The sequence below is a fragment of the Cimex lectularius genome, unplaced genomic scaffold (genome assembly GCF_000648675.2).
Source record: "Cimex lectularius strain Harlan isolate CLEC.00 unplaced genomic scaffold, Clec_2.1 scaffold41, whole genome shotgun sequence".
Lineage (NCBI taxonomy): Eukaryota > Metazoa > Arthropoda > Insecta > Hemiptera > Cimicidae > Cimex > Cimex lectularius.
Window position 1 is genome coordinate 493,004 of NW_019393011.1, and position 27,428 is coordinate 520,431.

The window sequence follows — 27,428 nt, forward strand, 5'->3', positions numbered from 1 at the left end:
TCTAAACCTGCATCACACAAGACCGCATCTCACGATTTCTAAATAGTTATACAGGGTAATTATTGTTTAAAAAAATTATTATGTCCAATAAACAAAATCCTTTATTTTGTTAGTTTTCATAATCCCTTAGTTAAATTTTCTTTCAGTAAAAAAATAGTAATTTATATTTAAAAATTATTAATTAATTAATTCAATATATCATAAAAGTAAAATAAAAATGCTAGGGAAAGTGAATACTACAAAATAGGCAAAATCCCAATAGACATTTTTGATACAATTTAGATTTGATTATTGGAATGACAGCTGTTCATGAAGACTTCCGGTAATCCTGGATGGCAAGTAGTGCAAGTTATAGGAGAGACGTCCAACAGTCGTTTTCTCGTCTAGTTGACCGGAGAGTTACAGGTAAAGGTCGTCGTAGTGAACTCACCTTTATACCGAGAAAGCAATCTCAACGCGTGCGAAATCTTACTACCGATTCCCCCCCCCCCGTCTACGAAAAACCCTTAATCCCGCGTAGGGATTTCACGTCTTAAACCGGAATAATGTGAGGAAAGTGTAGTTTCATATTTTTGGGCGGAAAGATATCAGTCCCGGTCATCCCCGGCCGGTTCTTCACACAAAGACGAGACACTTTCCGACCCAAAGGCGACGTGAGTGGGAACGGAGAATGAAAGTAAAAGCCGATTTGAATTTGGAGGGGGCCGCGAGAAGGGGAATGTCTAACCAACCGCTCGCATTACCAGTCTGCTTTCTCTCTCCTTAACAACAAACTATGACTTCACCTCTTTCCTGACGACGAAACACACTCGCACGAGGTTTGTGATTTTTTTTTCCTCTTACACAATTAAGTCCGAACATATTCAATCACTTTATCAGTTTTCTCCATCCTGGAACCATGGAATCGATCACAATTTTAAATTTAAAAAAAATTCACCAATAATTTTTGTATCAATATTTTCCCTTTCAAAAAAGTGAAATCAACGTCAAGCGACAATTTCTCGAAATTAAAATAACATAGTCAAGAAACCAAGACCAAAATATTTCCCTTCAATTACCATTTTACTCTCTTACCGGATCCATCATTAATGACAATTATAATAAAATTTTAAAAAAAGTAACAAAGGAAAACGTTAAATTTTCTTATATTGAACTATTTTAACGAAATTTTTGTTTTAATAAACAAAAAAATCGTCATCACAAAACAAGATGGACAATGTTCTCCCTTGTAATCATTTGAGCCTCACATTGGGAGCCATGATAATGAAAATTTTGAATTTTTTCTTCTATCACTTTCGTTCAGAGTGGAAAATCAAACATGAAAAAAGTTCAAATGAAATAAATATGATTTGAAAAAAAAATCTTTCGATGCTGGATCGATGGATGGATTATGAGACAGGTGAAATTAGCCGCTTTGAAACTGTATAAATTAAACAAGACCGGAAATACTTCTAAAGTTATAAAACCACATAGAAAAGAATAAACCTTTTTATTAATTATTTGGCTAAACTTGGTTGAACACAAAAAAAAAAAGATAAATTATTTCTTCCGGGCATTTTTTTTTTTTTAATGAAGTTAATGAACTTTATTTCTGAAAATATCTTCTCAAATGATACAAACCATTGAACAATAATGAAATTAAGAAGGACAAAAATGGAAAGAAGACAATTATAAATTGATTAATTATTAAATAAATTGGAATTTCTTCAGAGCAAACGAGATAAAACATTTTAAAAAAGCTTTTTTTCTTACAAAATTTTTCAGGCTTGTCTTGTGTTTTAATGTATGTTTTCAAAACAAGAATCCAAGCAGTGATAGGATTTTTTGAACAATTGTTTCCCTAAATTTAAATTTACATAACTTTTGAAGAAGCGAGTACAAGGAATATGAGTTTGGGATTTTCTCTTCAAAATAATTTTCTTTTGAACTTTTTTTGAATTGTGTGTATTACAAAAAAATTGTTTTATTTGAGTGTGTCAATTGTGAATAGTTTTAAACTTAAATTTTATTAAACCTGGATATGTTTTGGGGCTGGTACACACATTTTTGTGTGGTCGATATTGCGTTGGGTTAGGTTAGGTTAGGTTAGGTTAGTTTACGTTAGGGGGGACGGATTAGTATACATATCCGTAATTCAATGTTTTTCCGTGAAGCGAGTGCGTCGCACACTTACCTATCGAATAAGATATCAAAGACAAGATTAAGAAAAAACACTGAAGATGACAAAGGGTCAAAATCTGACAAACCAGCGAGGATATGCAAACCAAAATGAATGGTGAGGATCAAATTACAGTTCATCATCTCACTGGGCATATAAAGAAATCTATCAAGTTCACAGTTTATTCAACTAGGCCTAAACAATAGAGTGGGTGAAAATTTCCTAACTTTGGACTCCACTTGTCCAATGAGCGAAAGTTCAACGAAAAAAATTGTCCATAGCTTTATAGATCAAACGATTGTTTTAAAAATACAATTTAAATTATCCGTTTTTAATTTAAAATTAACCCTTTCTTTAAAGTATAAAACCTTAAGATGGTATGAAATATAAACATGTAGCAAAATTCCTTTATATTCAACAAATTGGTTTTGAATATAAAATCATTTAGCTCTTAGAAGACCGCGTGAAAATAAATTATAATTAGAACTAAAAATTATATAAAATTAAATATAGCTTTTTTTTGCGAGAAAATGGATATGTATACTAATCCGTCCCTAACCTAACGTAAACTAACCTAACCTAACCTTCATTAGGATTTTCAATTTTGGATTAAAAGTTCATTTCACATTAACCATTCTTACCTTTAAATTAACCCTTTTGAAATTACCAGTATTTTAACTTTGCAAAATTCGTTTTTAATAAAATTTCAAATTAACCTTTTCTTGTAGCATTACAAAACGTTAGAAAATGTTATGAAATAGAAGCATGGCAATGTAAAGTAAAAAAAAATTAAATGTTAAATAATTGAGCGTTTAGAAGACCATATGAAAATTAACAATTGTATAATTAAAATTAAAATTATATACAATTATATAAAGGCTTTTCCCGTCAAATGATCGCTTTTTAATTTCAAATTACCTTTTGATTTAACGCATAAAAAACTTGAGAAGGTGTAATAAACCAGCATGTAAAGTGAAATTCTTTATATTTGAGAATTTTTAAAAAATATAAAATAATGGGGCTCTTAGAAGACAACATGAAAATAAATTACAATTAAAATGAAAAATTATACAAAATTAAATACAGCTTTTTTGCGACAAATTAACCCTTTTCCCCGTCAAAGTAACCTTTCTAACGTCAGATGAAAACTTCTTCATTTCAAATGAACCTTTCTTGCCTTCAAAAAAATACTTTTTAATTTCAAATTAACCCTTATTTTAAATTATTAAAAAACTTAGTAGATGATATAAAATACTTACAAGCATATAAAGTCAAATTTCTGTATATGCTTTTGCATATATGCTACATTCTGTATATGTATTTGAGAATACATTTACACATTAAAAATTTTAAATTATTGGGCTGTTAGAGGTAGAAAATGAAGTTTAAGACAGAAGGAATGAAGGACTACGCATTTCCTGATTCCAGCCTTTAAGACTGCCTGAAGTTGTTTTTGAGGCTAGATTTTCATAATTTTCTGACAGGATTGATTCGACAAAATACAAATTTGGAAGGAGGTACCAAAAATAAATTCCAAAAGTGAATTTGTGAAGGAGAGTACTTCGGGTGTGAAATAGTGAAATATTCAGCCACAAACCTTCGCTAATTAAAATACATAGCGGAGGAATTTGACAGGAGATCTCACAGTACAGTTTTCCCATCGAAAAAAACAATTGCCTGTATCAAATTTTTATTTACGGCCTGAAACTAAAGAGAGATAGGGAATAAAAGGGTTACATTTTGATATTAGATTTACAAGTCATAAAAATCCATTAAGTAATATTTTTTATAATACTCTAATAGAAATATTTATGATTTACGTAAAAAAAAAACAATAAAGAAATCATTCATAAGTTTCGCAATTTATTATTACTGTGTATGATCATATGACAAAAAAAAATACATGAAATTATATTCGCGAAGAACTTAGATAGTAAAACGACGTTTATAAATTCACTGATTTTCGGAAAAACAATCATATTATTTCAACATCAAGATTTCAGTTATTTTTAAGCCAAAATTGTACCTTTGTGGTAAGAATTAAGAAAACCATTTGATTTAACGTCGGGTTTAAATTTATGTAAAAAAATGTTTGACCAATATTTACGTATGAAATTGTTTAAAGGATAATGAATAATAACTGTGACTAACTGTGTATACTTAACGTGTGAGTTCTTAATTTAACATGTTTACCTCAGCCTGTTCCCAACGAAACGTTCATTGTGGAATACAATATTAGCTTACATGGGTTGTACAAAATTTTTTTTAAATTCCAAACGCTCAGAAAATAAGTTTAAAATTAACGTGTACAGGATGATACGATAAAGACCTGTGTTTTTATTCGTGATAAAATAAAAAATTTCTAACGATCGGAGGTGGAGAATACCGGCCTTAGAGAAGAAAGTAGGGTCAAGGTAAATCCAAATTAGAACGTTTACTGTCAAATGGACGACCTGTCTCTGTTTTTAAAAAAATGTATCACGATATCTGCCTGCCGGTCGAAACGGTACGTCCTAGAGAACGGAGAACGTTAACGTTGTTTCCTATCCGAAGCAATTAGATGTGGGTCAGTCTTGATCGACCTAATTGTATTTCAATGCTAATTCTTCGCGATTCCCTTGGTCGACAATTACAAATCGAAGAAAATATTTACAATCGAGCCTTGCCGACTTATTTAAGTCTCGCCCTTTGTCCGAGTCGCACCCTGGATAAGGATTACCGGGAATTAGGTAATTCAGCTTTGTCTATTGACTTAATTACCATTGATCTTTACAATTTATTATACAGCATTCGTTAACTAATATAAAGGTCGAGCCTTCTTACAAATTCTTTCGAAAGAGGGTTTCATAACTGCAGATTACCCATCTACTTCCTTTTTACTCGAAAACCTGTTTTGGATGTTCCCTTTGTAGTTCTTTATTTAGAATAACTAGACAAAACACATATTCCCTCAAAGACCCACGATACAATTTGGCTATCGGGGGAAATGAATTGTGATTCTCGCATAAACAGATATTCTTACAAAATTGAATATTAAAGGAATATCAATCAAATTTTCGGATAAAAGCAAAAGAGGAGTTTCAGATGAGGTAATCAAATTTGGACGTTCCAACGTGTTCCTTCATAATTGTTTACAATAATATTTAATAAGTTTAATGATATTTTATATTTTATCTTCGTTTTGAGTAAATTTATTATCTCATTATATATACATATTTATATTATGTATTTCTAGTTAAGTTTTAATTTCCTCACTGTTATGATTTTATGGTAAATTTAGACCTTGGTGATGGAATAATATATTCTAAAAAGATTCGTTTTTCTTTATTTGTTAACTTCATTTGATTTTCTCTATTTCTTTCTTACAAAAATAATTAATCGACACTTTTTTGGTAAGTGTATTGAATCAAGTCCTGTCTGTTGGCCTGCTATTTGTTTAACATTTGACTGTGGTTTGATCTCTTATTATCTTGACTTATTCTCGCTTTGGTGTTAAACAATATGAGCTCTAAAATATATCTTGTTACATATTAAATGCCAACAAGCGTTTTACCGCGTGAGGCACGGTCTTAAATGTTACCTTAGATGTCCTGACTACACCCTTTGATCACTTGAGTTAGGTTAAGTAAGGTTAGACGCAGGTTAGGTTATGTTAGGATTAGAGACCGATTAGGTTATCCATTATTCAATGTTTTCCTAAGGTTAGACGCAGGTTAGGTTATGTTAGGATTAGAGACCGGTTAGGTTATCCATTATTCAATGTTTTCCTAAGGTTAGACGCAGGTTAGGTTATGTTAGGATTAGCGACCGGTTAGGTTATCCATTATTCAATGTTTTCCTAAGGTTAGACGCAGGTTAGGTTATGTTAGGATTAGAGACCGGTTAGGTTATCCATTATTCAATGTTTTCCTAAGGTTAGACGCAGGTTAGGTTATGTTAGGATTAGAGACCGGTTAGGTTATCCTTATTCAATGTTTTCCCATAAATCTGAGAAAATATGCTAAATATCAGCATGATACTTGGCGCGACAACCCGTGGGAGTCAGGGCCTCCTGCGACCAAATCCGCCAGCCACTTTTATCCACAACCCGGCCCTCCAATCTCGAACATCGAACACGCGGATCCATTTCCACTCCGTCTATCCAACGCGCTTCGGATGCCTCCGACGTCTTCGGTTGTTTTCTCCCAGGAAGAGTCCTCATCCTTCTGGCCACATAACCAGCCCATCCTCAATCTGCCAGTCTTTATGAACCGAACTACGTTACAGTCCTCATATAAATCCATTAGTCCTTTTGCGCACCTCGAATTACTGCTGTAAAAAACCACTCCGAAAATTAGAAAATATGCGGGGGTAAGCTCGAATTTTTTGGTTTCTACGACATGGTAGGGGGGGGGTTAAAATATGAATAAAATTTCATTTTCGGGGATTCGAACCCATAAACGAGAGAACGAGAGGCCTGAACGCCTCTAAGGCCGAATCCTGACTATGAGCAATGATACGCCTGTGAGTCGAAAGGCTCAAAATCATGCGACTTTAATAGGCGGTTCGTTTATGGGCCGTTGTACGTGCCGAGTGGACGCCATGCGCAAACGCGGGTAGGGAATGTGCCTTCGGTATGTAACCTAACCTCGGTTGCTGCGCGGCGCTACATCGTAACAAGGTTCGTTCTTCAGGGAGTTCGATGTCGATACTCTGAATCGTCCGACTTTATCCTAGTTCATCAAGGAACTAAAAATTTCTTCTACGGCTACGTTGTTACGTACCAAAACACTAACTCCTGCGCGCAAATGTGGTGCCACAGTAGTTGGTGTCGCTTTGTTATTTTACTTTGTAGAATCTGCACGTGCCATATTGGATGATACCAATTTTCTTCAAATGACCACTCAGTCTGCAGCGTCCTTAATTCTCCATGCTTGTTTATTTTTCTTTACTCTAAGGCTTTACTCCAGGTCGCCCGGTATCAGCGTGGCTCCGTTCAAAACAGGCTGTAACCCCAGCTGCCAAAGAGCCATTCGGCACAGGTCGTACAACACCTGTGATTGGGCTGATGGTGTTTTCGGTCTAGCCTAAGACTAAAAAAATTTAATCCAGTCAATTTTATTTAATGCACATCTCGCTAACTATTGACCAGAATTGAACGAATTTGACAGGCAATCGTGTCCTGATTGTAATTCTACATTTTGTCAAATACGAGAAAAATTCCCTTTCTAAAATAAATTTTCTTTGGTATTAACATTTTATGGAATTTCTTATGTAACAGTGAAATATCTTGTGTAAAGACAGATTTTCTGATACAATAGTTTCAGAGAAATCTAACCCTCGAGGGCCAAATGTCTGAGCAATATTGTAACCATCAATAACATATTTTTAGGTTTAACCTTGCAGTCGACAACATTTAATAAAACTGCTGCAATAGTCTCAACCTTTTGTCTAAATGTGTCGAGAACAAACCCCATGTCCCAAATATGTCGATACTTACCGAACTTCCCACAAAAATTTAATTACTTTAAAAAAATAAATATATAAAGTTACCAATTTTTATATATTTTTATGTTATTTTAATGCCATGATTTTCAAGTTAAACAGGAGGAGACGTCTAGTAGGTGAACTTGAGGAAAAAATACAAATAAATGAAACTTTCATTGTAATAATATACATTCCGAATGCTTTCTGTGCAATTTCAAGAAATTTTAGTGAAACGTTTTTTTCTTAACGTTCACTCTCTTCGCCACTTTTCACTCCTGTTCCTCGAAAAAAGGATGAAGAATGTGAAAGTACTTTACATCCTTTACATCGCGTTGTACCGCGGCGATTTTCCTTTATGCGCTATATAAAAGAAGACAGTAACAAAAAAAAACGCTTACAAAGAGGGCGTATTTTCGTTACGGATTCACTCTTAGTTAAGGCCTTCACGTATATCGATAACAACAATGGACTTAAAAAATTAGTCATGTCGTGTAAACTTCCTACTTAATGGTACGAAAGTTAATGAGCCGGTATGTAATTCGATAAGTAGTCAAGTTCATTAGAGAGCTTACGCAACATATCGTCGTTTGACTTTCTCCCATTCACGAGCTTTCAGTTTACAATGTTCTTTCACTTTTGAACCGTTCAACATATCCATGTAGTGTCAATATCAAAAATGCATATTTTATCGCGTATTCCAACTTTGCCAGACAGCCGGTGATTGCGGAGTTTCGCAAAAATCGTCCTTGTGCCATATCGTAGACGGAGATTTTGTCAATTGCAATTAGCTCGATATAAGGTATTGCAATTGACCTATTAAAAACGACTAACTATTATTTCCCAAGGAATTCGGGCTTTCATTCCAACATAGACATTAATAAAAATTAAAAAAACAACAAAAAAACAGATCAATGTGAAATAAGCCCGTGAACCCATTACGATTTTTGATTGATACAAGATATCTAACTTTCTACTTATTTTTAGTAAAAAAATATACTCAAATATTCTTCTCAGCAAAGTAATAACGTCAATGCATACAAAATTTATATTTGTAATTATCAAGGAAAAATAAACAATGCTGTAGATTTTTTTGCAAATGAAAATAATCCTGCCGAATATAATTTTTACAAAAGGCCTAAACTAAAGAATAAACATTGTATTTTTATGCAGCTTTGATATAGGGATTGGGATAATTAAAGATGATAAATAAAGAAAAATTTCGGAACTTAACTTAGTGCGTTTTTGTAACGGCTTTAATAGAGAAAGCTTTAGCTTTCCCGCTTTGGGTCTCTAAAACGGCCCATATCTACACACGATTCAATTTAATCGCACAAACCCGATTTCTGTGCAATAATATTGTACATCTGTGGGGCCCCTCTATTTGTTTTTGCAGTCCATTTGCGCAATAATATTGAAGGGGGCTTCGTGGCTGCAACGGTGTAGGTATTGACACGCTCAGCAATGTATGGTAAATGTCCTGGGTTCGAATCCAGCGGCCCTGGATTCGAACCCGACTTACTTACAAATGGGCTTTTTTCAAAAACTCTAAGGGTTGATATAACCTCTGCTGTTGCCAACCCTCGTAAAAAAAAGAAAAAAAAAACTTTAAAACTTCACAGATTCACAGGATACTTGAAAAAGCGTTGACATCTCTATATACTAAATTTTCTGGCACAAAACTGGCTTCCGTAAATAAATAAGAATTGGAGATAAAAAATAAAACGTTTGGTGAGTTTTATTGATTTCAACCGTATTTTTCTCAATTATAATAACACAAAAACCCATCATTTTTAATATTGGCTCAAAGTAGAAATATTGAGTTTTCCAACGGTTGTAGTAGCGCTGAATTTTACACTTACCTCTTATAAACATCTATACATGCACCTCAGGGGCGTCGATGGCCGCAAGGTTTAGTCTTTGACACGGCGCTGATCACTGCAAGGTAAAGGTCCCGGGTTCGAATCCAGCAGCCCTGCATTCAAACCCGACATACTTACAAATTAATTTTTTTTCAAAAACACCGGCACCCTGAGGGTTTATATGACCTCTGCTGTTGCGAACCCTTGTAAAAAAATACAAAAAAATAAAAAATAAAAACCATAACCACAGTTTAAATTTACTCAGTAATTATTATTTTCTATATTAATCTTCAGAGCAGGGGCATCGGAGAAAAAATTGCCCCGGCGAATCCTGCCAAAAAATGTTTATATTTTGTTTGCTATAAAATTTGTATTTACGCGCATTAAAGGGTGATCAAAACGAATCAGGTTTTTTTACTTTTTTTACTTACTTAACTAGAACTGCCTTTTTTTTGTAACTTTCCAAATATCTAATCTCATTTAATAAAATCTCGCTTATTAATTTCTTATCCTTTGTAAATAAACAAATTGTACAATATATAATAACTTGGACAAAACATGGTTAGCAAAGGCAGAAAATCATATTAAAAAAATCAACATTAGGTGAATTGCTTAAGGCCTATTGGCGAGAACATTCGGGTACTTGTCTAATATTTTTCGTCCTAGTATCCCCAAAAAACGCGCCATGAAAATCCGTGATCTCATGTCCCTACTTTCATAAGATTGTGAAAAAGTGTAAACCTTCTATAAATAATAAATCAGAAGAACCGTTTTAAAAATCTGAGTTAGAGATCAATAACTTATTCTTAACACGTACCTTTTGCAGTCTTACATATGAATTGTCCCTTAGATTGAATCATTAAATTATAAAATCACTACCGGCAAAAATTTATAGTGCTGATAGTTATGTGTGTATAAATTCGGGTTACCTATGTTTATCTTTATTCGGATAAGAACAAACCTTTTTTGCAAGCACGGTGTTTTCGGTATAGTCGTTTAAATAGGAGTCACAAACATAATTGCTGGTAAGATTTTGAGAATTCCTAAATAATTAATCTAAACTGCGCAAAAATGAATAGTGTTATTTGTAATTTGTTCTTGTTCTATTAATTTTAATTAAATTAACCGATATATTGTTGTTAGTTGGATAAGACAAAATAGAAAATACAAACCAAAAACAAAAAATTTGTTAATCCTCTTTTTCTTTTTTTTTCCGAGGGTTCGCAACAGCATAGGTCATATCAACCCTCAGGGCGCCGGTGTTTTTGAAAAAAAGCCCATTTGTAAGCATGTCGGGTTCGAATGCAGGGCCGCTGGATTCGAACCCCGGACCTTTACCTTACAGTGGTGAGCGCCATGTCAACGCCTAAACCGTCGCGGCCACCCCACAAATCCTCATTTTTACTATCTACTTATAGTAAACGTGAAGATTACTCATTTTATAAACAAACACCTTTTCTCGTCTTTTTTCCATTTGAACCCAGTTGTATTCTCTGTAATCATGGAAAGACGCAAAGGTCTTTCCAAAACATCTTGTACTTCGTTTAGGATCTGGCTGGCGCACTGTGGAAAGGGTTCCGTCTTGCGAGATTAATTCTGTCCTCCATTAGTGTCGTAACGCGCTGAGATTCACTACGAGGCCTCCTACTGGCATTTCCAGTCTCTCGGAATCGGGCTAAAGCCCGGGGAACGACGCCCTGAGACACGCCAACAGCCTCTGCGATATACACTTTCCGGTGACCTCCATGAATCATCCTCACAATAACATTGCGAACTTCTGGCTCACGATGATGTCTTTCCATGGTTAAAGATAATACAACTGGATTGAAATGGAGAGAAGAAGAGAAAAGATGTTTCTTTACAAAGTAATCTTCGTGTTTACTGTTGTTAAGAAAATCCGTTATTAAAAATTAAGGATTAACATTCTTTTAGAAATGATGAATGATGGAGTGAATGCGGTGTTCAATCCTTTTTAAAAAGATAGTTCCTACTCACAGTAAGTTGTTTTGCAACGATCAGGATTTCGAGCTTTTAGCTCATCATCAGGTTGAAGGAGTTCTATAACCACGTCTCTCGACATGAATTGCAAAAGTGAACCCGCCGATACCCCCGCCAACGCGACGTTCGCGAGGATTCACAAAACATTTGTTTTTGGTTTGTATTTTCTATTTTGTCTTATCCAATTAACACCAATATATCGGTGAATTTAATTAAAATTAATAGAATAAGAATAAATNTTGAATAACTACCGATTAACGGTCACTAATCTCTACACATATAAATCAATCATTACATTCCTCACATCAAACATTTCTACGCAGTCTTATTCTTCAACAATTTGGCTTTCCTTTCCCTAATTATCCCCGTCTATATAATCCTGAAAGGATAATCAGGCCGAACCATTACCCACGTTTTTCCCATTGTCGGCTCCTTTCGCATCAAAGAAGTACTCCTCATATAAAAAGTTATTCTATCCCTACTTACTTCTCCACTTCAAAATCCAACGTATATGAACATAAAATATCGGTATCTCACTGGCACTCAATAAAAAATATTTTTTGCATTGTTTAGATTCCCTTCCATTTTCCATTTTCCACATCGTACGTGTATTTGTTAAATTGAAACAATGTTTGTAAATCCCAGGAGGTGAAGATGATCTCAATAAAGATCGAAACGTTAGCACAAGAAAGAAAATGTTTTTAAATAGTGTTATAGAAAATAGTGTTATATATGTGTAAACAATTATGTTTATATGTTACTTTGTATAGTATAATGTAAAAACTTCAAATAGGAAAAATAACATTCATTGGAACGACTCGAAGTAATCTTCAGAGGAAATGAAAAAGGTTTTAAATGTTTCTCTAACAGCAAAAGCCTGATGCGCGGCGTTTCCCCCTCGAAAATGTAAGTTTTCAAAAGCTCGTGGAATTTCGGATGGAACATCATTCAAAAGAGGATTGAAACCGTCATATTTTTAATGAAATTGTGGAGGACGCAAGTAGCATAAATTATGTAATCAACGTGGGTAGGATAAGCTTGAATTCTACTATTATAAATCCTGAACTTTTGACCAAGTATACCGAGCATCTCAACATAACGTCGAGCTAGGGTCAGACGTTGGTTAAAGGTTTTTTAGAATTATCATCGATCTGGCTTTGAGGGTAGGTCTCATTAAATACCTCTTCAAAGGAAAAGCTTCATCCTCTACTATAACGAATGGTGATAGCAATGAAGTCCCTGGAAGGACACTATCAACGGGGTATGTTCAGATTTCCGTTTTGTAATGCTTTACCCAGTTCCGAGTTGGATAGTATACCACCATCACTGTGTTTTTTATAACCTCCTATATCAACTGCTATAAAGTTGTAGTTTGAGTCTGCTATAGCGAGGAGTACAACTGAAAATGTTTTTTTTTTCTGTAGTTATAAAATAAAGATCCACTTTTTCTTGGGGCTTGAATCGTTACATGCTTGCCGTCAATTGCTCCTACACAGTTTGGAAATCCAGAATTGATCGCTTATTTCTTTCCATTCATCGGTTGCTGGAATGTGCACGACTTCATCTTTCATTTGTTAAAAAGTGAACACACTAAAACACTATAGCTCTACACGTTTCATGACAGATTTGCTGACCGGTACAGTAGTGACCCATTCGGTAGCTATCTCGGTAACGATCTTCAAATAATTTTTTTTTTTTTTTTAAATCGTGGGGGTATCGTGAAAAAAGGGCCAGAGGCGACGGTGGGAATCGAACCCACGACCGCGGCGTCTATGAGCCGAGAGTATCTTCTTTCACTGCTTATTTACTTACCGACTTTCACTTAAATTTCTCCGGATCTTTGAACCTCGGCTGTAGATGCTAATTTATAGAGTCGGGACATGGAATTGGTAAGTGAGAGAGATTTGAACATCTTTTCAAAATGTGTGGTGATTAGTGACCGTTAATCGATAATTATTCAGAAATCGTGAGATGCGGTCTGGTGTGATGTAGGTTTCAGAAAAACATTTTCTTTATCGTGCCAACGTTTCGATCTTTATTGAGATCATCTTCAGGGCCCGGGATTTACAAACATTGTTTACATTTAACAAATACATTTAGGATGTGAAAAAGTGAATTTTCACCTCAAAGAAGCCGACGCCTTATACAAAAATGTATTTTCTATACCGACTTCCTTCCCCACCCCTTCAAAATCCAACATATATAAACATAAAACATCAATATCTCACTGGCACTCTCAACACGACACGCAAGAATGGCACAATTACACAGAAGACAAACACTTTGAGTGAGTAGAAATACTTTGATTGAATATAAAAAATATAAAAAAATTGTATAAATACACTTTTTTTCCACATCCTACATGTAATTGTTAATTGTAATCAATGTTTGTAAATCCCAGGCCCTGAAGATGATCTCACTAAAGATCGAAACGTTGGCACGATAAAGAAAATGTTTTTCTGAAACCTACATCACACCAGATCGCATCTCACGATTTCTGAATAATTATGTTTTCAAAACTTGCTCCCGCCGAATTTAATAAAGATTTAAAACGAAAATATGAAAATTTTAAAATTACATTTCAACCAATTATTTCCCCTGCATTAGGTAGTGGTTTTAATTTGCACCCTATGCATATTAGTACATATTAGAGATGTGATTACATGTTTTTTCATACGGTGACAGCACTAACACTAATGCCAGCGCTGCACTCGGAAGACACATGTCATGAAACCAGCCAATGCTGAGGAAGGGATTAAAGGGCAAGGAGGTCTCGAGGTAATCGTAGATTGAGGCGACATGGCGTGTTCTCGGGATGGGAATGTGTAGAGAGAGCTCGAGCAGTAGGGTTAGGATGTATCGAGAGGATGTTGTAAAACTTTTGCAAGTTCGTTGGCAAAAGGAATGTTGAAATCGTTGTGGATAGTGATAGTAAGGAGCTTTGACGATTTGTCTGAGGTCCTTTGATTGAAGGATTGTATGCGCTGGTTGTTGGGTGACTTGGCATAACCCCACAGTTCCACTCCGCATGTACAAAATGTTCGCAATAAAGTCTTGTATAAGGTTAGTTTAGTTTAGTGTTGACGGTAACTAACGACAATGTAATAAACCGAAAAAATATATTTCGACGTATTTGTACTCATTTTCAATGGATAAACGATTTCATAAACCTCAAAATAAACGTGATTAACAAAAAATCCCTTATGTACTCGCGCTTCTTTAAGAGCATATTTTCTTCGTTTCACAGAAAAACATTGAATCATCGAATGTAATCTAACCCGACTCTAATCCTAAGCCTAATCCTAACCATTCTAACCTAACACTACTTCTACATAACCTAACCTAAACCGTCTCCAACCAACCCATGCACACTCCACGGTAATACGAAATCGATGGCACAAAAATGGCGAAACAAGTAAAATTCGTGTATCCAGCCCAAATACATACCAATGTTAAAAACAAAAATTTTCTCAACTTATTTGTAATTATTTTCAGTGTAAACGCTACCCTGCTTAGTCGCTTAGCGCTAGAATCAAGCTCGTAAAACTCAAATAGAAGCCAAAAATAGAAAACAATTAAATTGTTTAAACTAACAAAAATATAAGAAACCGAAAGACAAAAATATATTTCGATAAAACAATTCGATAAACCTCCAAATAGATAAACAAAAAAGCCCGAATTTGCTCGCGCTTCGAACACGCATACTTTCTTCGTTATGCAAAAAACATTGAGTCGTCCATATGCAACCTAACCCTAACCCTACCTAACCTAACCTAACCTAACACCTCTATATATCCTATTTACCCGTCCCTAACCATCAACGTATCTAATTTAACAAGCCCAAATACATAACAATACGTTAAAAATCATGTATGTTGGTGGAATTGCAAGTTGAACTCGGACTTGATCAAAGTTGTTCATGATATATCGTCAAATTTAGCTAAACCTGAAAGGGACACATATTTTTCTGTTTTACAGTGTAGAGAAGCCGAGTCAACGCCGTACTCATGCACACTCGCCGGCAATGCGAAATCTTTGACGCAAAAATGTTCACGCAAATAAAATTTGAGTATCCATTGCAAATACATATCAATATGTTAAAAATCATGTATGTTGGCGAAATTAAGAGTTGAACTCGAACTTGTTCCAAGTTGTTACTTGAGATATAGCGTAAGATTCGGCTAAATTTGAAAGGGGCACATATTTTTCTGGTTGAAAAATACTTATCTTTTGTAGCTGCAAAATGTTCATTTGTAGCACATGTACTACAAACATTGTGATAGAAACATTCGAGATAGTCGAAGATGTAATGCTGGTTAAAATATTTTCCCTTTGAAGACTTATTTATGGTACAGAGATTGAATAATTGGCTCAAAGATGAGTTTGAAACTTGCTAATACTTACAAAACGAGTGTGAAATGTGAGGTTTCTTCTTGAGGTCTGCGGGGTGATGGACCTGTAATTGGGTCGTTGCCTATCATTTTGGTCTGCCCATGATCGCTGTTTTGGCCTGGCAGACGTCATTCGGCTTTTCGCCATCTCCAATCGAGAGTTTGTTGAGTGACAACAGGTCACTCAGGTTTTGATCGACAAAAGAGCGGAACAAACTTTGTCGATTTATGCTACTTTTTATTTGTATTTTTCTATTCAATTCGACATTCAATGAACATTTCAAAAATATGTTATTAAAGAAATAATATAAAGACTGAAACTACACTCCCCGTCAAAAGTATCGCAACACTTTGAAATATTAATTCACTACTTTCGTGGTCCGCTTGACCAATTAATACATGTCAATTAATTAAGGTTTTTAGTTGAGATGAAAAAAAGTTAATGGCACGAGAGGGATTCGAACCCACGACCTTCGAGGTCACGATAGCTCAGGTGGTAGAGCAGCGGCGAATCTAGCCGAAGGTCGTGGGTTCGAATCTCTCTCGTGCCATTAACTTTTTTTCATCTCAACTAAAAACCTTAATTAATTGACACTTTGAAATATTTGAATTTTACGAAGTCTTTTCATAATAAAAAAGGTTCTGAAGTCTATAATAAATATTTTTAAACTGGACATAAACAAGTTTTATTAAAATAAATTACAATATTTCTACCAATAAACAAAAAAGTTAGAAAACTTACTTTTTAAAATTTGCTTTTTTTACATTTTTAACTTTTAAATTACAATTTAAATTTTTAATTTACATTTAATAAGGAGGTATTGCCCCCTCTGGCTTTAATGACTGCTTCCACTCATCTTGGCATACTCTTAAAAAGGTTTTGAAGAAAATCTTGGGGTATATTGTCCCACTACTCCAATACAGCTGCCTTTAGCATTTCAAGGGTAGTAGGAGGTGGATCTCGGGACCGAACCTTTCTTTTGAGATAATCCCAAACGTGCTCGGTTAGGTTAAGGTCAGGATCGAAAGAGTTTGTTAAGGTGATCAAACCAGCAGAATCAAAAATGGCTATTCTCTATCTCAAGGAAGGTAATTAGGAGGTTGATAGGTATTCTGACGGGCCACTGCCCACTGAGAAGACCCCTCCGTAATTGGTGTTCTACCAGATCCCTTTTGCCTCTTCTGCGAAATAAAAGAAGAAACGGCAAGGCACTACCTCGCAGAGTGCGATAGGTGTGCTAGGTCTAGATTTGAAATCTTTGAAGGAGAGGACATCACCAAATCACTCCCCGAGATTAAATGGTCCAACATCTTGGTGTTTGTGAACAGGTCCAAGAGATTTATGCAGGACACGTGAGCCGACCAAGTCCCGGACCTTTTAGGGATGGGGTACAAGTCTACCCAGGCATTTAACCCTTCGGGTCTTGGTCGCCCACCCTGCATAATATATAAGGTCAGGATTTATTGCTAGCCAATCAATGGTGTGGATATCTGTGGTGTTCAGGTACTCAGAAACACATCTTGCCTTGTGAGTACGGGCATTATCATGAGCAACGATTCAGAAACGGCATAAAAGGCACTACATGGTCTTGAAGAATCATTTCTACATACCTTAAAGCATTCAAGGCCCGTCTTTGGATTGGCACTACCTCGGTACGTGCCTCTCAAGATATGACGTCCCAGAACATGACAGAACCCCCTCCAAATGACATCTAACGCGCAGCACTGACTATACCGTTCTCCAGGCCTTCTCCAAACTCTTTCACCGTCATCTGGACTGTTAAGGTCCACTCTCGTCTCATCAGTGAATAAAACTTTTTTCCATTCCTCCACAGTCCAAGATCGGTGTTCCCTTGCTCCTCAATCTCGTTGTGCGGTGAGAAGGGGACCTTTCACCGGCCTTCTTGATCTGAGGTTTGACACTCTCAGTCTTCTAATAACCGTTGACTCCGAGATTGATATCCGTCGAACACCAGCGATGGTTTTAATGGAAGAAGCTGTAGAATTACGCTTCCGAAGTGCTTGCATTTTAATGAAGCGGTCATCTATGGGATTAGTGATTCTGGGACGCCCTGACGTTGGTCCCCTCGAATGACGCCCCCCAGCCTCCCTGTACCTTTTTATGGTCCTTGAAACGGAATTATAACGAATCCCAAGCCGATTAGCGATGTAACGCAATGATTTGCCTTCTTCAGAGAGAACGATGATTCTGACCGATTCATTGTGAACAAAATTAATTGTTGTGACTAGACTAAGGAGAAAAGAGAGAAAAGACTTGAGGCAAACGAAAAATATACATGGACTGAAAGGAAATTTGAAATGCATAAACAAAAATTCCATCGTTTGTTGGTAAACAGTGACTAACAATGATGTGTCTAATCCCTAATGTCTCTCATTTAATAAATAATATTACTATAAATATAAACAAAGTATTGATTAAGGTCAAAACCAAGAAAATCTCGAAAATTATGGGTGTTGCAATACTTTTGACGGGGAGTCTATATTTGAAAAGTGGCAATTCCAAAGCCTTCTGTTATTTTTTTCAGTACAGTAATAAAACAGCCTAAGTCAAATGGTAACTCAAAAACTTTATTGAAATGTATTTTATTGGTAATGTAGGAGTATATTCTTTCGCGGCTGGTGCAATGAAAAACAAAAACAAACTCCTTAATATGCAAAAAAATAAGAAACTTTCTATATAGCGTGGTAGTAGAACTTTTTGAATGAAAACTATATTGATACATAGAACATGGAAAACCTAAATAATTTAATAGATGAAATTAAGGTATAAAGATCAATTAAAGTTTTAATTATTTAGAATGTTGTTAGCAGTTTCTGGAAAAAAATCCAACATGACAGAGAAATCTTTTTTCTTGCCATCCGACACAAATGGCTTCTGAATCAATGACATACAAACTTTTTTAATATCATCAGGTTAAGCCCCTTTTTTTAGTACATTAACTGTTTCCACAAGTCTGTGTCATTGAATGAGGACTTTACTGGAGAAAACCTGCATCATCTTTGGAAACTTTTGTAACCTTCGTAATTGGAAAATTTACTTTGAATATAGTCACAGTCGTGTTTTAAGTCTAGAAAGTACGAATGCTCCATGTTAACTATCTGATACGCTATGGCACATAGAGCCTTTGGAAAAATCATTTGTCCCATACTTAGACCAGTGCCGTTTATGAGCAACAAACCACTTTTAAAGAGGTTTGGCACTTAGAACATTATTAGGGTTATTGGCGATGGCACATAGAACATGTTAAGAAAAAATCTCAGTTTTGAGGAAATTAGCACTTAGAACGTTTGGAATTTCCACACTTCATTTTTTATGTCGAACATCTTAAATTATGTTACCGTTTAGTGTCTGGCGTGTCCTCTCGGAATTGAGGGCAAAATTTTAAAATTAAACGGTTTCGTTGTATGTTTGACCAATTGTGCAGTCGCTAATGTTATCTCTGCTTTCTTTTATTTTGAATAATTGTTGAAACCAGAGAAATTTCCGGAAAAAGTCACGGTTTGAGAATAGATGTGCGGATGTCGCCAAGTATTAAATTTCCACTTTCACTCGGCGCAGCGTGAAAAGGGGGCGTCCATTTTTCTTATCGGGTTGAAAAATTAATTTTCCAAATTTTCTCGGCATCTCTATTAAGCCGTTTTACGAGTTATGACGACGACGAGAAAGTGAAAATCGGCACGGGCCACATGGTCGCGAAGTGATTACACGTCAATTCGCATTGTTTGCATATTTTTGCACCAGACTAAGTGAAATCGTTGGATTTCAATTTTGTTTACTATGTAGTAAATTTAAGGTCACAGACTCAAAAATAGAAAATGTCAATAATGGAGTATTCGTCTTTTGGTAACTCCACGTAATTACTCTTCACGCACGCACATCAAAACTGATGCATCCACGCTCCATTTCAATCTATTTAGTAACATCAGAACAGTTTTTATTTATATTTAACCATAAACTTATATGTGCACATATTTGACACCTCAGGGCAAAAGCCCCGGACCTCCTGAGAGCTTGGACTTTTCCATATAGGTCCCAATGTAAATGGTTTTTATCCACGTCCTCCAAAGGGAGCTCCATAAGGTCAATCATACTAAAAGAAAAACCAAAGACGGAGGAGCCCCTGGGTGCTCCTTTTTCGGCGGTGATGGCCGGGCGGCTGGCTGTATGCGCTCCCCAGAACTGACACACATGCGAATCCACATACACACACTCATACACCACTGTACACATAGGCACATATAGCTATAAAAAAGCAATGCTGGTTTTTGCCTATTTAAAAAAAATAATAATAATAAAAAATAAAAATAACATCATTTTTCTCAATAGCTCGTGGACTGATATTCATGGTTGAAATGGCATTTTATAACTATGTCAAACATTAAAATCGGACTATTATTTCCATTTAAAAAACGAGTTAATTTCTTACAAATAATTTTGCCATGATGTGAATTTTCTTATAGCAATGTTTTATATATTTTTATGGTCGTCAAAAAGCTACGTTCCTCTTTTTTTTAAATAGACTGTCGTTAAAATCCTTTTAGCCATTTTTGATTTATAGCCGTTTCAATCAGATAGTGCGATAAAGAGTTCTCAAAAATTGGAAAAATTTTAGGGGTCAAAAAATCGATGTTTCAATTCAAATAAAAATTTATATTTAGGGTTCTCTAGAGGTGCTAAAACGAATTTCATTTTACTTTCATGAAAAAAATATGACCTAGGTTACTTAAAAAATAAGTGGTTTTTAGAAATTTTTTGGTTATTGATAAACTGATAGCTTTTACTATATTTTTATTGCAACCTACATAAAAAATTCTCTAAAATGATCACATAGTTGATCTCAGCAACGAGAACGACGAAATAAAAATTTTAAAAAAGTAGTTTTAATTTATGATTTTTCTTTCTCGAAAAAAAAACAACAACCAGTTTTTCTTTCAATCCACAACGTTTCGGATTTATTTTAATCCTTCCTCAGGTGAGTTAACGCAGTGGTTAAAATATTTAGATTATTTTATTTATTATTTATTTTAGATTAAAATAAATCTGAAACGTCGTGGATTGAAAGAAAAACTGGTTGTTGTTTTTTTGAGATGACCTATTATCCCACCAAAAAAAAAACATTTGACGTATCTTGTATTAAAAATTATGCCAGATTGAAACTCACAAGAAAAGATCTAAATAATAAATAAAATGTTAGTACAATACAAAATAAAAATCAGAAATGAAAAAAAAAATCCTTAGCAGATAATTGTGCATATACAATTAACATCTTGAAGGACGAAATTACCATAAGAAAATTTTGAAATGATATTTCAGCGGATTTCCTTCAGCGATTGCATAGAGATGTCCTTTGAACTGTTAATTCAGGAAGGTGCAAGGACTTAATTATACATAGACAAGTAAATGAAATAAAAAAACTGTTTTTTAATTTTTATTTCACCATAAATTATGTGTTCAACATCAACTATATTAGTTTCGTTCGAGATCTCATATTTTTACAAGATGTTTTGCTAATCTAAAATTAGTGATAAGTGTAGGTGATGCTTTAGGCGAAAGTACCGTCCCAAGGGGTTTGCTTAGTCCTTCTTCAGAAATTTAGATTTGGGAGTCGTAAAGTGTTCTGGTTGTCCTTTAACAAACTTTTGTCCCAAACTACCCACACTCAACTACACGAGACATTGAAAAGACACCTAAAATATCTTGTACAAACATGTCAACGCATCTGAGAGCAGCTAGATTTGTTTGTCTGATGGGATTCTCACATTGTCCATGTATTTGGCATACCTTCTATTAAAAATTATGCCAGATTGAAAGACACAAAGCAAGATCTACATGTTTAAAATTGGAGGTAGATCAAAATCTGTTTATTATTTATGCACTTATCTCCACGGTTAATTTTACTTTTTTTTAATTTCAAATTGCTAAACCAATCTAGTTCCGGTCCTTTGATGAAACTGTATAATACTGTTATATTTGAATTTAAATTGAAGTTGTGCTTTGTTTCATTTAGTCGGTCCTTAAATTCAGAAAATTTGTTCGTTTTTAGTAAGTGTTCTTTAACTCTCGTTTTAATTTCCCTGCCGCTTTGTCCTATATATTTGATATCGCAATCATTACAAGTAACTTTGTAAACCCGGCTTTTCGACAAGTTGTCAACCTTGTCTTTAGGTTTTGAGAGGATATTTCTAAGTCAACACTCACCTCTAAAAATCTAAATCCTTCTCGTTTAAGAGTTTTCCTAACTTTTTACGATATTTCCTCCATGTATGGCAAGTAACGAAAACCTAATTATTCATTTATGATGGGGTTGCTGAGTCCGATTGTTTCTTCTTTTTCAAAGTTAATTTTTTTTTATCGATCTAACAATCTATCGATAAATAACTCTAATTATAAATAAGTTGTTTCGTTGTTTTATCAATTCTAAGGAATTGTTAATACCGGATTTAGGTTTAAAGTTAGTGTGGGCTTAATTATTTTATCTATTGTTATCGCGCGTTTTTTGTCATGTAGAATTTGCCACAGGACGCTACTGACCTTATAGGTTTATTTTCTTTATGGATTTTGACCGTTCCGTATAACATTGGGTGGTTTCGAGTTCATTGGTATTAGTTTTTTTACCTCATATTGATCATTCGATATAGAAAATCAGCACTTTTTATAGCAGTTTGAACTTAGCTTTTAATATATTACAATTAATTAAGGTTTTTAGTTGAGATAAAAAAGTCAGTGGCGCGAGCGGAAAATGGCAAAAAGGAGGGAAAATTCAAAAGGTGCGGTTGAGATGGGAAGTTGGTGTCCGAGTGGATCGAGGTCACGATAGCTCAAGTGGTAGAGCAGCGGCGTATCAAGCCGAAGATCGTGGGTTCGAATCCCGCTCGTGCCATTGCCTTTTTATCTCGCCTAAAAACCTAAATATTAATTAGTCAAGCGGACCACGAAATTAGTGAAATTAGCTTTTAATTTTATGCTGGTGTCTTTTTTTATTTCTTTACAATCGTTATTGTGTAGGAATTCTTCAACTTTAGAAACGTATTTTTGGTGTTCGATGATAACTATACTATTTCCTTTATCGGCTTACTTTTTATCTTTTTATCAATAGTTCTAATTGTACGTGTGGAATATTTAATTTTTTCACGTTTAGATTTATCAAGTTTGGTTTTATTAGTCCAACATATTTATAAATTATATTTGTATTTATTTTACTACAATCAACCGATGAACCAATGGATAGTAGTTTCGTTTTATCTAATTCTGTTTTTGGGACAAACGTTATTTAATAAATTGTTTTCTCCTTTATTTAGGATCATGTTTGTTAAGTTTAAAAGTTTGTTTGTTCAAAAGTTGTTAGTTAAAAGTGAATCGACGTACTCACCCCACCTCAATTATCTCAATTAAAACAGAGCATCCTCCACTGTCTTGGGTCAGAGGTAGTTTAGCATCTCTAAAGTCAAGATCATGAAATATGTACATATAATATATTCGGCCATAAATTTGACTCGCTTTGCCGGCTTAATAACTTTTCACACTTTAATTGCATCAATTGCAGGGGCGAAGAGTTATTGAAAGAATTTCGCGTCTGGGGGTGGACTGATCGACTAAAGTTTCATAATCAATCGGCCTCTATCTCGTGTTGCATAACGCCATAAAGTTTTTAGCAAGACCGTCTCGGCGTGATCGAATTTGCTTTTAAAATATTGCTTTCACAACAGGGTTCGATCGAGTTTTTGTAAATCTCGTCCAGGATTTTGGGTATTCAATCAGTCAAACATAAATCCATGCTCCTTGGTTGGATGGTAGAAGGAAAGTTTAAAAAAAAAGTGGGTCAACCATAATTAACATATATTGAATTGGGAATTGACATTGGGAATTTTACAAGAAAATAGCCTTCTACTTTCTGATCTGATGCCACTGTGTAGTAATAAAAACATTCGTTTTCGGTAAATACATACAGATGAGTACTACAAAGCAACATTACCGTATGTTAAATCAATTCAACCTTTGAATTTTTTCAATATTCAAAACAATACCCAAAAAAATTGTGTTTGCGTTTTGTCTTTTGCCCTTGTCTTTTTATCTTGTATAACAAGAAATATGATTTTCATTTTATGTTTGAACATAGTTATGTTTTTGCGTTAGATACTGGCGTTACTAGAGAGAGCGCATGGGTTGAGTTAAGTTAGGATAGGAATGGTTGGGCAGATTGAGTTAGGGTATGGATTAAAGTTAGGTTAGGGTTAGGTACAAGTTAAGTTACGTTCGGTAGGTTTAGGGTTAGGATAAAGTTAGGTTAGGGTTAGGTACAAGTTAGGTTACGTTAAGTAGGTTTAAGGTTAGGTAGGGTTGGGTTATGGTTAGGGTAAGGTTAAGTTAGGTAGGGTTTTTTTTTGCCAACAGCCAATTGTTGTAATAGTTTTTTTTTCTCCCTGTTCCGACAATGTGATTACAGACGTGTAATTTTATACGTTTCTTATATTATAATTCATATACATTTCAATCAACTACGAAATTAATTATAATAAAGTTTACACTTGATATTAATAAAAACAAATCAAAATAAGTAAATGTTCAAGCTGTTTATATACGTGAAAAATTATTGAAATTGAAAACGTTGATAATTCAAAATCTTGCCAGTAAGAACGTCAAAACTTGTAGGCCGTATCTCTCTTGTTGAATAACTTTTCGGGTGTGTTTTTCCTTTCTAACATTCGAAATGGCTGCACTGGTATACAAGGTGTAACCAATATTGAACCTCGTTTGGCGTAGAACTGCATCTGCACTTGTTTTGCATGTGGAACTGACTAAGTACGCTGCATTTTTTTGCCCGCTGAGGACTTTAGTGAATCTTTCTGTGTTGTCCGCGTGAAGTCTTCTCTTACATCTCCTCCCATGTTTTTTGTCCTATTTTCTGCACTTCACCGTATATCTACAAATGGCTTTTGCAAAGTGATCTACCTCTTCATTTCCCAGAATTCCGGTGTGGGCCTGGTACAGTTTATTTCATACATTTCTTGGATTTTAGTTCTATCATGCCTAGGTTTTTCAATTCTTTGTTTGATCGAATGCTAGTTGGCTGTCGGTCCATATATTACGTGTTGTTTCCTAAAATCTTTTCAGACTTCTTCGCTTAGCAAGTAAGTCTGTTCGGTTATTGTAACACCATGGTAAGGTGAGGTTAGGTTGGTTTATGGTTAAGATTAAGGTTAGGTTCATTGGGTTGGGTTAGGCTAGGTTAGGTTAGCAATGGCTAGGCTAAGTTAGGTAGGGTTGGTGTTAGTGATGGGTTAGGTTAAATATTGAAGATTCAATTTTTTCCGTTAACATGTTTTGATTAGAAGTTTCACCGCCATCCTATCCAATAAGGCATCAAAGTCAAGTTTCTTTTATAAACACAAGATTAAGAAAAACAAAGACACTAAAGATGGCAAAGTGCCCAAATCGAACAGACAAAAACAGCGAGGATATGCAAACCAAAATGAATGGTAATGGCTAAATTAAAGCTTCATTATCCGCACTCATAACTCTAATGAATTCATTGTTTATTCAATAAGAGCGATGAAATCGTGGTTTTAAATAAAAAACGAAGTAACAAATTTTCTTTTACTGAATAAAATCAAAAAGAAAATTAGATGACCTAACAAAACAGTAGAGTGGGTGAAAATTTTCTAATTTGACGAATAATTTTAAGGCTCCAACGATTTTTTTAAAACACGGATATGTTTTGGGGCTAGTTCACAAATTTCTTGGCGTGACTGATTTCGCATTAGCGGGGAATGCGCATGAGTTAGGTTACTTTGGGAATAGTTGGGGGTTAGGTTTAGTTAGCGTTAGGGATTAGGTACATATCAATGATTCAATATTTTTTCATGTAGCGGAAAAAAACTGGGAGTTCGATGCAAATTTACCGATCCAATAAGAAATTAACTACATAATTTNTCGAAAAATGGCAAAAAGGAGGGAAAATTCGAGAGGTGAGGTTGAGATGGGAGGTTGGTGTCCGAGCTGATCGAGGTCACGATAGCCCATGTGGTAGAGCAGCGGCGTATTGAGCCGAAGGTCGTGGGTTCCAATCCCGCTCGTGGCACTGACTTTTTTATCTCAACCAATGCCTTTCATAAATATTAATTATTGGTATCGTTCTGCTACCCTCAGGACAGGCTTCAGTTCTTACGGTCAACTAAAAAACTTAAGGACACCGGATTCATCATTCACCAAGACCTGCGTTAGCATGACGATAAAAAGAACCAAACTACTCGCTTTACGCAGGGAGATTCTCCGGCTATATAAGAACATCACTGTGCTAGTTAGTCCTGACTCAATAAAAATACAGAACAAGTTCGGTGGAATATAAAGAAAGCACTAGTCTATGGAAAAGAAGATGGGATTGTGGATTTACTAAGCTAAAGGAATTAGTAGACCTTGGTGCGGCCAGTTTTGTAAAGAATCTAGTTCAAAACTCAAACATGTGAGATATATCTGTCTGCTTCGAGAAGAAAACAAATGTAAATAATCCTATTTCAGTCGTGTCATACAATGTCAATGGACTAAAATCCAAATTAAAGGATAAGTTATTTTAAAATTTTTTAAAGTCTTATGATATCTTTTTATTATTTGAAACATTTATACAGGAAAACGATTTCATACTGTGTGATAAATATTTTGTTCATTATAAATTGAGTAGGATTCCAGCAACAAAATCTTCTAAATTTGTCAGGGCAAAAAGTGGTAGTTTATACGGTATTAATCATAAGGTATGTAATTTCTGTTTTTTGATAATTTTTTTAATTCAGTAGTCATTCTGGTAAATTCACTTGATATAAAACGATGTATACTACCAGTTTATCTCAACTATAATTCCTGGGTGGAAGACTTTAATAAATTGTGTAATTTCTTAGGGAAGTCCCAATATGGTGGGAAATATTATATAGTTGGACAGAAAAAGACAATATGCTTAATGTTTTCTGGCTCGTCATTGGCCTAAGACCAATCTGATGCAAGTAAGATCCACAAATGCCGTGATTTGTTCTTAAGCGTGTTGAGGCAGAAAAAAAAGGAGTTTTCTTTGTATATGATTTCGCTGTTTCCTGGTTTATATATAGAAATATACCTTCCAGGATTTTTGTTGGATTTTCTCTGGCGTGATGAAGGAGCATAAAAATTGGTTGATTTCCGGAACGAATTCCGCGTGGTTGTTGCTTATCTGAAGCTCCGTGGAGACGCACTGTGTATTGTTTCCGTGTAAGATGCTTTCTTTTTCGCAATGATATTGTTGATTCGATATTAGAATTTGTGGACTTGTGGACAATGGTAAACTTTGTTTTTAATTCACTAGTTTTCGTGGTCCGCGTGACCAATTAATATCATTCAATCAATTAATTAATTAAGGTTTTTGGTTGAGATAAAAAAGTCAGTGTCACGAGCGGGATTCGAACCCACGACCTTCGTCTAGATACGCCGCTGCTCTACCACTTAAGCCATCGTGACTTCGATCCACTCAGGCACTAACTTCCCATCTCAACCCCACCTTTTTGAATTTTTCC

General features: G+C 34.9%; 1 protein-coding gene across 1 annotated transcript in view; it reads left to right on the top strand.

Moving 5' to 3' along the window:
• Window positions 1–621: 621 nt before the first annotated feature.
• The window catches only part of LOC106665424 (3-hydroxy-3-methylglutaryl-coenzyme A reductase-like), a 59,664-nt gene continuing 32,857 nt past the window's right edge, over window positions 622–27,428 (top strand). Inside the window, exon 1 of the mRNA XM_024229767.1 lies at window positions 622–818. The gene's annotated coding sequence lies outside the window, so the exon portion shown is untranslated. The remainder of the gene's footprint in view (window positions 819–27,428) is intronic.